Source organism: Triturus cristatus, chromosome 7 (genome assembly GCF_964204655.1).
Source record: "Triturus cristatus chromosome 7, aTriCri1.1, whole genome shotgun sequence".
NCBI lineage: Eukaryota > Metazoa > Chordata > Amphibia > Caudata > Salamandridae > Triturus > Triturus cristatus.
In genome coordinates, this window is record NC_140590.1 from 1,018,337,432 (window position 1) to 1,018,350,597 (window position 13,166).

The 13,166-nt window shown below is 44.1% G+C and overlaps 1 protein-coding gene across 2 annotated transcripts in view; it reads right to left on the reverse strand.

Annotated features, from left to right (window-relative positions):
* AFF4 (ALF transcription elongation factor 4) overlaps window positions 1–9,460 on the reverse strand; it is an 862,537-nt gene extending 853,077 nt beyond the window's left edge. For both annotated transcript variants that reach the window (XM_085618067.1, XM_085618066.1), the window contains exon 1: window positions 9,111–9,460. The gene's annotated coding sequence lies outside the window, so the exon portion shown is untranslated. The remainder of the gene's footprint in view (window positions 1–9,110) is intronic.
* Window positions 9,461–13,166: the final 3,706 nt, after the last annotated feature.

The following is a 13,166-nucleotide window of genomic DNA, read 5'->3' on the forward strand; positions in this document are numbered from 1 at the left end:
CTAATGGAATGTTCAACCAAAAAGGAAAAGTTGTTCCCTAGCAGTGAGTAGTGGAAGGACACAAGACTGTCCATGAAAAGGCTGGATGGTACAGAAGCTTCACTTTAGGGGAGGGACGACCAGAATAACTAAGGCAAAAAAAAATAAGACAAGCAAATGAGTGGCAGCAAAGCCACCTAATGGATGGACTGTAAGGCCACTATCAGTTATTGGTAAGTCAACAATAGATTTTTCACAATCAGACAGCTTACAACTGACTAGCAGGCAAAAACCGTAACAAGCACTTCAATGCAAGAGGTCTTAAATTGCTGAAAGTTTGAGCAATTGGCATTGCTAACAATAATAAAACGGCAATAGCAAAAACTGGAATTCTCCAACGGCCTCTTGATCCCAATCCTCCAGTAACAAGCCTCGGCTTTGCGGTGAGTCACTTACTGTACTCCGCCCATTGTGTTTTCCAATTGAATGAAAGTTACATTGAGAAACACGGATCATTTGCTCATTCCAAGGCGATCCAGATTAAAAATGAAATTTCACACTACATGGTATTGAACTCAATGCATATATATCCACCATGAATTACTTAAAGAAAGGGCAACAAATTTAGGTGACTAAGGAGACTCATGCTATAATTGATTTGGAGCTTGCTACAGGGGCTTAAATGACCTTAGACCCCAGGAATTCTCTAACCTGAATAGACTCCCATATCCTCAGTTGGGTAGAAATGTCGTTAGCAACCATTAAGGATAGTCTTGAAAGCACTAGAAAAGACTCTGGTCCTTGATCTGAAACGTTGAATCAGAACCACAAAAGACATCCTTCTTACTTAATAGCCTGTTGCTTTTTTAAAATCCAGTCACTTCATATTTTAATAAAAGTTGGTTATGGTCAGTTGACTGGGGTCACAAATGTCACTAATTTTCTAATTATTGCTAATGCATTATAAATATACTTTGGTGTGTGAGCATGTTTTTTATTTTTAAAAAATCTAACTAAATAAATATTACTCATTTCGGCTGAAGTATTAATCAATATACTCCTCGGGCTACTTTCACAAACCAAGTAATATTGCAAGTATCGATTTAATTTAGGCATTTGGATTATATCATTTACTTGTTCAGGTTTAGGATTGAATCAATGCAAAAGCGAACACTTGCAAAAATACTAAACATTTTCTCAAAATGAGTTCATGGTGAACACTTGTTGCTAGCTATTAAACCCAGAACACAGCCTCCTGCAAAGATTTCGGCAATTTGTGCATACTTATGGGGTAATTACTGGACAAAACAGCTGTCACAGTAAGCTGAACCTGGCTATAACAAGTTCAAGCTAAAAACAGACAGTCATGAGGATATAAGGCTGAAAGCTACACCAATTTCCGGGGTGCAATGGCAGTACTCGTCTCAAGATCTTCAAATGATCAAAGAAAAATGGACACCAACTTAGTCTGGAACATGCACACAGTTGAAAACCCACATTATGCACTGCTAGAACCATGCTGAGGTAAGAACCTAGATTGTTAGGTCACAACTCAGATGATCAAATGTGTTATTTCCCCTCCCAAAGACCTTACCTTTTGTTTTGCGGTCACTGAGTTGAAGGGGTTAAAACGTCATTTTCTTGAAAGGCAGAAATAACTGAACTAATTTCAGGGCCATGCTTTCAATAAACAGAACAATAATGGAGATATAAGTGGTCTACAACGTTATGCTCTGCCAGAGTCATAGAAAGTTCCGTACAACAGAGCTGTTCATGTTGACTTTAACGGAGCACCTGCCTTCACGCTGTATGCTCAGCTTTCACGTCAAGTGCACAAACCAAAGTAGGTGCTCTCCACTCATGAGCAGCTGGATGTGGTGCCAATTGATCTGTATCCGAGCACAGGAGAGCTTCAGCCTTGTGAGAGCCTGTCACTTAAGTTCAGTGATGCGAGTTTTGATCACTCATGGGTAGGACTGCAGGAGGGATGCGTTGTAAGGAAAGTTGTGGGGTAGTGGTTCGAAATACACGCATCTAAAACGGAACATTTAATAGCCAGATCTGGAAAGCCAGTTTAGTAGCAATTTTTTTTTTTTAGGGGATGACATTCTGTGTGTTACTTGCAATTAAGCAATTGGGTCAGGAAAGTTCATTTGTCTTAAAATGTTCACTTGAGCATCAAGACATAATCTGCATAATGAGCCCTTCTTGTCAACACTGCGCAACATGCGGACGTTGGCATTAAGGCTATATTCTCAGCAGGCGTGACATCACAAGCTCCCAACTACAGATTCAAAGAGGGGGGGGGGGGGGGGGGGGGGAGAATTATAGCACATAAACAGCGTTTTATTGCCAAAGTTGTATTCTCTTTTTTGTTAGTTGAAGTAAATGTATGATGTCAGATCAGTTTCCCGGTCTCAGCCTTTCACCCTTGTGAAGCCTTCCCTCCAATTCAGTGTCCTACCCCAAAAAAAACAAGCATTTACAATGCAATAGGTCTCGCAGTTACGCTAGTTTGAGCTATTGGCACTGAATGGCTATGCCTTTTATTTTGGTTTTAAAAATATAAAAAGGCATAGCCATTTACAATGCCAATAGCTTAAACTTGCATAGCTGCGAGACAATAGCAAACGTATGCCCACAAATAAAGCAGACAACGCACATAAATAGAAGCTCACATCTAGTGAATACGCACACAACATGCATACCGCGCAGACATACGCTAAAAAACACACACATATGCAAATTATACAAGCACACAGCCCACCCACAAAACATATATAGCACGCACACACTAAAGCTATATAAAACTTAACTGCATACATATTAACTCTTACGTTTAGGCACGAGTGCACACGTACTACCACTCAGAAATGCGCACTAACACGCCAAGAACTGTTCAGAAGATATCCTTCGTATAACTGTTGCTACGATTATGGTTAAAAAGAAAAAAAAAATTAACAGTAAGATGTTCACAAATTCTGCTTGTAACCCACGGCGTGGATTACAGGCCGACAACTTGCAAAGGAACATGCCAAAATCCCCACAGCTGAGAATAAAATGGAAAATCATATTTACAGATGCTACGGGGTCGGTAATTGGTACAACATTAAATGATATTTATAATTAAAAAAAATAGCATTTCCTAAGAACTGGAGGCGTGTTCCCCGTCACAGGTCCTGTAAAAAAAAAAAAAAAAAAAAAAAAAAGAGAATTCACTGTCGGGCGCGCATGTCTGGATAAAGTGAGGCATAAAATCGGCTTTATTGGGAATGTTCCTTGTTGGGACCTGCCCAGTACTGTGTGAATTCTTATTTTAATTATATTCCGTTGTGCATGGATTGTGAAGAAATTGAAATAGGAAAATATAAATATTAAACTGGTATTTAAGCGACAACTAAAACACCTCCCTACATAAATATCAAAGAGCCGGAGATACACACACACACACATATATGTGTGTGTGTGCAGGCATTTATCAAAATTGTCTTTATTTCGGAAATTGTAGTTGTAGGTAATGACGATGAGTTTCATGTCATTTAATTAACAAAGAACACGCAAATGCCACCAGTGTGCTTTTCATGGCCTATAAACATGTGTAGAGGTAGTGTCACCCGTAATCCGTTTCCATACCTACGGGCCACAATTAAACGGCTATAGCGCATGTAAACAGGGGTATGGTGCTGCAATATAATTGTAAACACACCGTGTGCAGGTTGTGTGTCACCGGCCAACGATAATCTCTTCTAAGTGTGTCCTCTGTACTTCGCACGCAGTCTACAAACACCCATCCAGATCACCAATAAACAGCGTTCTCATCGGTAAACACACACACGGGGGTACAGGTCTACAATCGCCTCATCCACAAGGCGCCTTCAAGTGGCCGTGGAAGTTCAGACACTATAGAAATAACCCGCTCGTAAGATGTCTGTCAGCGTATGCGTGGATAGCTGATACAGAACACGAGTCACATAAAACTCACTATGGGGAGAGAGTAAAATGGCAGATAAGCACGGTGTGTAAAATACATCTGTCTTGCAAGTAGAAACATAATTTGAAGATGTACAGGTGGAGGTGGTCAGCGCCTACAGGACCACATTATGCACCGGCACTAGTGCATCTTCAAGCAGTTCACGAACTCTGGTGCCTATACACTCGTGCAACACATGCATGCCCGCTTTAAGCATCTGTATAGTGCTGAGCTTACGACCCCCTACATCTGTGTAAGAAGTGTTGAGCAGAGATCTGCATGACACAGTGAACCCCCCCCATGCGCCCCATTAACCACCACCTGCAATCAGCAGTGAAAAATCACCATCTGCCTGTGCCCCCTAGAGTCCAGGCCAGTCGTGCCTGCTGCAGCCCCAAGGCGCACAGAGGGTGCCGGAGGCACAGGCAGTTCGGGGCACTAAAGGCACACGAAGCACCAGCAGAGCAAGTGCTAGTGTTTGGGGGAGGGCAGCGAGTGGGGCGCATAGAGCAGCGCAGGCAGAAATGGGGCACAGAGCAGGCACAGTGCATTGCACGGGGACACGGCGTATCGGGTCGCATGTAATTATCGTGTGGGAGCCCGCGCACCAGGGCACAGTGGTAGAGATGGCACGGGCACCGAACAGACAAAATGCGGGGCATGAAGCAGTGCACGACGGTACAGGTAATAACCAGCATTGCGTAGGGCTTTTTGATAGTGGGCATTTGTGCAAGTTGGAAAGGAGGGAAATCTGCTCCCGGAGTCCATCACTGCGCGCTTAGCCGAGTCCACCACTTCAAGGGAGCTGAAATCATATTCTGCCCACCGAGAGGTTCAGGGTGAACTGCCTTAACGTGCCCGAGGTGACCCCCGGCTCCCCCAGAAAAAAAAGAGGACAGATCCAGGTACTGGGAGAGCCGGAGCTGGCATACGTCCCAGAAAAGGGACGAGTTCACACGAGGGAAGGGCTCTGATAAGACAAGCGCTTTATATTTTTCGTGAAGCCTACCCCTCATTATGCGCGGAGTGAAATTATCACCGCCGCTGGCCCGATTCGGCGCGAAAACCGGAAGTCAGGCAAAGTCATGCCTGTCGTGGGGCGGGACTTACGTCTTCCACGGGAAGCCCACGCCCACGGAGTGGCTGGCCGAGAGGATAAGTGGTGACGCGGGGCTCCCATGCCTGAGGGAGAGCCCCGCGTGTGCCAGGTCATGCAAGGCGGAGGAGATGAGACCAGAGGAGTCCTGAGACTGAGACGGAGCCTGTAGCAGCCACAAAAGAGCCCGGTGAGTGGGGCTCAGTTGTACCATGGGGGGTGGTGCGTGTGTTTGTTGTCAAGTACGCATGCACTGGCTGGGGGCAGCTGGTGAGTTTTTGTGGGCGCAGTTACTGCATGCAGCTGGCTTGCGTGGACGGAAGGGGGACAGGAGATGTGCACACCGCGTGGCTGTACGTGCGCGTTCACAGGCGCCAATCGCCCTGCGCCCATCTCCTGTCCCACTTCCGAGGCAAGTAAGCAACAATAGATCTCGCTGGCGACAGTGCTGTCGCGCTGTGTTCGCCAGGCGCGACCTAAAAAACACAAGGAACTCATATTAAACTAGCTATTCAGTAAGAAAGGGTGACCTCTATTAATTTAAGTGATGAGTCAGAGGAAGACAGAAGGTCATTTGGATCACACTTTTCCATGGAGGAGTGGTGGCATTAAGACACAAGAGATGTCCTTGCAGTCTTACCCGAAATGCAGCTCATTAAACTTTGTTAAATGTATTAATCAGCATCACTGACTAACTATTGCTCCTCCTCTGAAATTTCTTGTGGCAACTTGTGTGTTGTCAGAAATGTTAGTCCCATGTTCAATCAAGTGGCATACCCCTGTGCCTCAAGACAGTTTGTTACTTTTAAGGTGGTTCAACATATGCGGTTATCTTTGGTTCCTGAGATCTTTAAGCCACACGTTGTGGAAAAAAAAATATGTACTCTGGATAACCGAAGTTTTGCACTAGCAAGTAACTGGGACATAACCTCGCTGTGCACCTTCCTCGCCACAATCGTAACCATGGGAACCGACGCCAAAACAAAAATCAGGTTAATATCTCAGTTAATTACATTAATCCACGATATGTATATGCCCAAAAAAAAAATCAATGGCTTATTGTCGGACCAACCGTCCGATTCAGACCAGGCAGAGTCAGACATATACGTCTGGGAAAAACTAAAACTCAGTGAACAAAAGCGGAGTAGCATCTTACTGCTTCTGGATTTATGTGCTGCATTTCACACTGTCCACTACTGCGCGTTACTGTACAGACTTCACAATATCAGAATATTTGAAAGTGTTTTAAAATCAATTGCTTCTTATCTTGCAAACAAAGTGTAGTCAACCTACCACGTTTAAAATCACCACCTCACGCATAATACTGTGGAGTTCCACAGGGGTCTATAATGTTCCCTATTTTATTAAAAACTTATACCTAACCCCCTTGTCAAATCTGAATAAATCATACATTATAGGTTCCAACTATGAAGTTGACACCCAAATAATCTTTAAATGGATAGCCCCTTAGACCTCTTTGATTCAAAACTCGACGACTACTATTATGCCATAAACACATGGATGTTGCATAACCAACTAAAAACCACAATACCACAAAGACAGAATATGACCTACAGAAAATGGCGAAACTACTAATTTACCGCCATATGGGCTCACACATTTTGGCTCCTTTCCTCAAAACGAAAATGCCCTAAAGTCGTATTAAAATTCATTAGCCTGCAAAATGATTCTAAGCAAGTAGGATTATCAGTTGAGGGGGTAATGATGAAAATATTTTACGAAAGGGCTAGTTGGATGGTCAGACCAGGGTATTTTGGTAGGAGGCTAGTTAAGACATTCCAAATGTGGTAATGATTCGAAAACAAAGTACCTTTTAGCTAGATATACAGAAGGCAATATTTGCCCAAAACGCAGCGGGTGTATTTTTTCACCACCATATGACACTAAAGATCTGTAACACTTCTATTACTGCCTGGTGTGTTGCCTGTCATTTTACATGGCGCTGGAGTGACGTACTAACGTGACGGATTATAGAATATATATATATTCCGCAGCAACGATGATCATCCAGCCGCATTCTCCCTGCATATCCAACAAAGGTCACACGCGATATCCGGAAGTTTGATTTAATTTTTCAACATGTAGCAACACCCAAATCAGGATGCCAAAGCGTTTCTGTTGGAATCCCGTGTTGGGTCACGATAGATATATATATATACACACACACACACACACACACACACACACACACACAGAGTCAGGTCGTTGACTAACGCTATTAGAATACCAACCCCTGATACTATTTCTCAAAACATCAATTTATCTGCCAAAACACAAAATCTATTGCTTAAAGGAAAAAACCAGCCTACGTCAAAAGAACACTACAGTTCGAAACTGTGCACACAAAGTACAAATCGTTCAAGTTAATTGTCGGTCTGCTATGTGAATCGTATAATCCCGTCCAAAACAGAAACAAGAAGTTAAAATCCTTCATGTCTATGAAGCACTATTCTCCTTGAAAAGCAGAGCATTATTATGTGCTCAAAATGTTGGGATACGCAACAATCGTTTTATACATTGCATAAACAAACTTCCTGTCGCCTATATGTCTGTGTCTAACTTTTTTGTGAAATACCCAAAACGACAACAGAACGAAATCCATTGCAAGTGAAAATATCAATTTGGAAAGTTAGGGGGTGTGCAATTTTATTTTAAGCGACAGTACAATGTGCTACCGATCTGAAATTAACACATAGTAACCCACACAACATTTCTTGCTATCAGATTTCAAAACTGCTCAATCAATCCCTGGCCAGTAAGATTCTCCCATCAACCACCGCAAAACCTTCACTTCCCAGCAGCAAATCAGGCAAACAATAAGGAGCAGAGATGGCATCAACACTGATGCACCAAAGCTTCCCAAAAAGGACCGCCCACCCCGGAGCGTCCGCTGCCCGCAAGCTGCGAAAACTGCACGAACAAAGCCAAGGCGTCAAGTACAAGCAGAGATTAATTCCAAGTAGGCCACTGCAGGCAGGTCAGCAGCTCCAATCAACGAAAGCACCCTAATAAGGAGTCTCTGCCTTTGTGTCTTCTAGTATTTAAACCCCAGCACACTAAATTACAATTAGTGGTTTAGCACCATACGTCTTCAACAAAAACAACCCGGGTGCACAAGAAACAGCGAGGTGGAAATCCAAGAGGTGCGAGTCTAGGACCAAGAGAGGGTACAATCACTCAAAGAAGCATTTATGCAACACAAGCTAGCGTAAACAAATACCACCACAAAATCCACACCGGGAGAAAGCACGTGGGAATTCATTCACAGTTTTCTCTGTTGTGAAGGACTTCAAAAGATAGATAAAATTGGGTGCGAGGTTCTCCGGTAATAAAGAATAACCAGAGATGAATGAGTTAGTACAAACATTAGATTAAGAACTGTTTCTATGAAATAATATGCGAGATTGGGGGCGGACGGGGAGAGAATGCCACTAGCGCCAAGATAAACGACACGGTACTAGAAATAGAAAGGTCGGCTAAAATGTAGACGATGCCACAGTAAAGGTGCTAAAAAAATGCGATAGTGGACTATGGGCGGGCACTAGTGGGAACAAGTGGAGGACTGCTTGCACATGAGTTGGATCGGTGGCATCCACTGCACTGAAAGGGGGGGTAGGGAGGTGGGGACACGCAGAGAACCTCGAAAGACATACTATAGGAAATGCATACAATCAAGAAAAGAGACAACCACATACACACGGAAGTATAAGGGGCCCAGGAAGAGGAGTCACTCTTTCTCGCAGTTTTGTTTGTATAGCGCGAACCCGGCCCGGAGGTATTGGAGTGCTTTACATGAGCACCAGTTATATTACACAAGGACATTCAATTTCGGTAATCACGGGGGGATTAAGTGATTTGACTCTCAATATAAAATACTCAAATGCCAAAGATGGAATACTAGGGGACAGCCTTGACAGACAAACTGTTTCCACAAAGAGAATTATGTTGAATGCCATCCACGGGCACTGCCCCCTCCCACAAACACACACATTCCGGGCAGTGGAAAAGACTGTCTCAGACCCAGCCCTTTGACCCCTTGCCTACCTCTTCCTGCCAGGCCCGCCCTGTGACCTCCGCACGCAGTCAGGCAAAGTCTCTTTGTGCGCCCGCCTCACACACGGAGGGGGGGGGGAACAGAAGCGGCCCCGCGCACCCGCGGTCTCACAGAGCCGGGGCCGCGAGCACAGATCTCACCGCCGCCGCCATCTCTCGCCGTAAGAGGTGGGGGTGGGCTGCGCGTGAACACAGGGGCGCGCGGTGATCACTGCCGTTTGTTATTGTGGTTTGGGAGGCCTAGAGAGCCCAGCTGCTTCCAGGACCTCCGACGGCAGCGGCGTCACTCCGCCAGCCACGCCCTGTCGTTCACTACGATCATCACGTGACCCACAGGCAGTGTTCCTCCTACGGGGAAGAACCCTGACAAGAAAGGGGAGGGCTCGTGTTTCTCTCGTCACATGCTCCGTCTTTAAAGCCTGCCCGTTGAAACTACGTGCATCATAGAGACACTAGAATGTGAACGGCACGGTCTCCTCCATTTTAAGTGTATGAAACCTATGGATATCCTGTGAAGAGCGAGGCTTTTTTCCCGTCTTTTATATAGCGCGAATTCGACCCGAAGGTATTGGAACGCTGTACATGAGCACCCTTTACTGACCCCTTCCTGTACCTAGAGTCCTAACCGCATCTAAAGTGGTCGGACAGAGCTCTCGAGCCTTATGAATTGTTTGGAGCGATTATTAAGTGGCAAACTTAATGAAAGTAACATCATATTGGCCTTATACCCGATGACTACAGAAGCATAAGCGAGTAAAAATTAATAACAAGCATTGGCATAGCCAATAGGTCTCGCCTTTGGGACCTTATAAGTATTTAGTTATGCAGCACAATATCATTGGTACAACAGCATCAACTGTTGCATGGCTAAACACTTATAAGGTCCCAAAGGCCAGACCTATTGGCTATGCCAATGCTTGTATTCTATTCTGCAACAACCTCCTCCTATTCATCAGGACCACTCCGACGCTGCTCCCGTTGAAGAAAGAGTTGAAGATTCACCTCTTTAAAGAAAACTACTTCACAATGCATTAATCATCCACAACCAGCGTCCTCTCCTCCCCTCTTACTCGTTGACTATAAGCCTGTCTTTGACCACTTACACCACTCTACACCTTTTGCACTGTAGAAATACCATATACATACATACAAATCCCCAACACAAAAAAGCTGTCAGAACAGCGTGGGAGTAGGTTCACAAAAAACCGTGATATCAATCAGACAGACAGGACAGAAAGAACAAAAAACTGAGGGCAAATGGGACACCCAACCCACACCCTATGTTTCCGATACATTTGGAGATAGTAGTATAGAAGTAGTAATTTTCCATTTGCAACTAACCTAGTTTGGTACTGTATGCGGAGAACATGTCAGTGGTTAATTTAAGTGGACACAGTATCCTATCGCAGAAAGTCTGCAGGAGGGAAATGCAGAGAAACAAAGAGCCCACTTCAGACCGAGACATGTATCAGCAACTACCTGGCGCGACGCAATTTGCTCATTTTGCTCTGTCCAAATCCCGGAATGTAAGGAAGGGAAACACGTCTCCGCCTCCCCAAGGAGCGCATGTTTTTTTTCAAAGAAATAACATTTTGTGCTGCGCTCGTTCTCGGCAGCCACGTGTTTGATTATGGCCATAAAATTGGATTCTATGTCTGTGAAGAAAGTCATAACGTGAGAGTGTACAATTCAGCTGCTAAAGCCTGTGGGACCGAAGTTGGCAGATTCTCTCAGAGAAGGAAAGCAGAACACAGCACTTATCTCTAGAAGGGGCAAATGAAAAAGCCCAGACCTGTCAGACAGATCTGATAAGATATCAAAGGGTATTAGGGCTTCACTCATCACAGTTCGAGACGCATTTCAAAGGAGGGCGTGATATTGCCTGACGGAGATGCACCCACTGGGAGAATCCCGAACGCTTGAAAGCGCGAAGGCGGGGGGAGGGGCGGAGGCAGGGAGCAAGCAAGAGGAAAGACAGATGACGCTGAAGGTTGGCGGTTCGCGCGTGCACGCTCGTGTGATCGCAAGCTTGTCGCCAGCCAGCAGCACTTTGAAAACTCACCTACTAAACTCTCTCCGAGCAGCGCATGCGCGCTGACTCAGCGAGACCTAAAAATTAGAAATCTTTTCTTTTATGGTTTTTTTATTACTATTTTTATTATGGTTTTAAAATTCTAGGTATTTGTCCTGCTGGTGAGCCATATAATTTTCGTATCTCCATTCTTAAAAAACATAATGCTTTGTTATTAATTGCGCTATTAGTGGGCTCATGTACTGTTCTTTTTGATCCTTGACTTTTATGGTCTATGACCGAAATAAAGCTTAAACTGACTGACTAACTGAAAGCACAGTGAATGTGAATGTAATTGTTTTAAAATTGCACTTCACTCAGTATATGACAGGCTGCCGCAAAATGTGCAAACAGACTTACTCTTTTATGCAAAGTAGGTTAGTGACATTACATTTTTGGGGTTTTGTTATAGCATCCAATAACTTTTTATAGCATTTTATTGCTCAAAAGTGTGTAATTTCTGATTTGTATTGCTTTCATAGGATGTCATTGCTTCTTGTTACTCGCGAAAAAGTGTCACTCAAAGAAGTATCACACATTTTGCAGTTTGTCACTCATAACTACACTGTAACAATGGAAATGTCACACATACCAGTCTGAAAACTTTACTGCTATGGCCATTGTTTGCTTAAAAAATCGGGACTCTCCAGTCTGACTCGGGTATGCTGCCATGTATGTTCACATATTCCGTTTCAGTCAATCTTGGGTCCAAAAAATCATTGAACAAACCCTGTATGGTGTTCTCCGTTTTCTTTTAAGAAAACTGACAAATAAAAAATATTTTGAATAGAGCTGGTATTTTCTTACACTTCCCTACGGTACCAACCACAGCCGATAAAACCGCAGCCAGCAACTTCAAAACCGATTACCTTTAACAACATCGTGAGAACACTTGACTAATTTGTGTCTGTTCTTCGGCGGCCATCTTCTATTGGGAAGCTACTCTGTTCCTGCATCGCGAGCCTAAAGAAACTGCGATTTCTCATAGAGCAGACTTTAACCCTCCTGAAGACTGAATCTAACATTAAATATAATGTTAATGTTCAGTCTGTCTAAGTAGCAAACTTTCTATACAGTTACATTTAAATATATGCCTGATTCTCCAACGAAATTGACAGACGGACCTGCAATTTTACTGAATAAAGAGTAACCCAATTTTTGATGGCCGCCACACCGGCGTATTGAATATCTGTCAAAGTGGTCCTCTGTTTATGCCCACGGTCAGTGCCCTGTTGGAGTTACCGGTCGAAGACGCTCTATTTGCTGCTCCCTTCTCTATCCCCGGACCTGGCTCCGGTGATGCTGGACAACAAAGATGGCGGCAGGAAGCAGCAACTATTGGGAAGGTGAGGTGGCAGTGTCGGAAAGGGGGTCAGACGTTAGACAGACGAGGGATATTGAAGGGATACCAGGATAGAAATTGTTTGCTAAGTAGGAGTTAGTGTAGATCTACAAGCGCTTGCCATGACGTATTTGCTCGGCTTTCTCGCCTGCTAAAAGGTTTCTTATCTTTATGGGGCCATGTGTTTGGCCCCATAAAGATAAGAAACCTTTTGCGACGCAAGGAAGGCAGACAAACCCGTCCAAATGGGACGGATCAGAAAGCCGAGCAAATACATCACCAACAGCTCTTTTCCAATGGCTGGCCACCGTTTAGCATAAACGGTGACGCCAGGCAATGGAAAAGAGGGGCGGGGCTTAATACCCCTTACAGAAAATACCCCATATCATTAAATCTCAGCAGCGAGACTGCGCATGTGCGCAGCCTACGCTAGCGAGACCTAAAAACGCTAATTGTCGCTGGTGGAGCAGGTAAAACTAAATTTTGTATACCTTTTCTATTTTGCATGATAAAATACTAATTACGTAACTCTACTAAATATTAACTTGTATTAACTGTTTGGTGTATTACAATTTATCAACCCTGCACCTTAATAAACGCGAATAACACGAGGGAATAAAAGCTAATTGCTTGG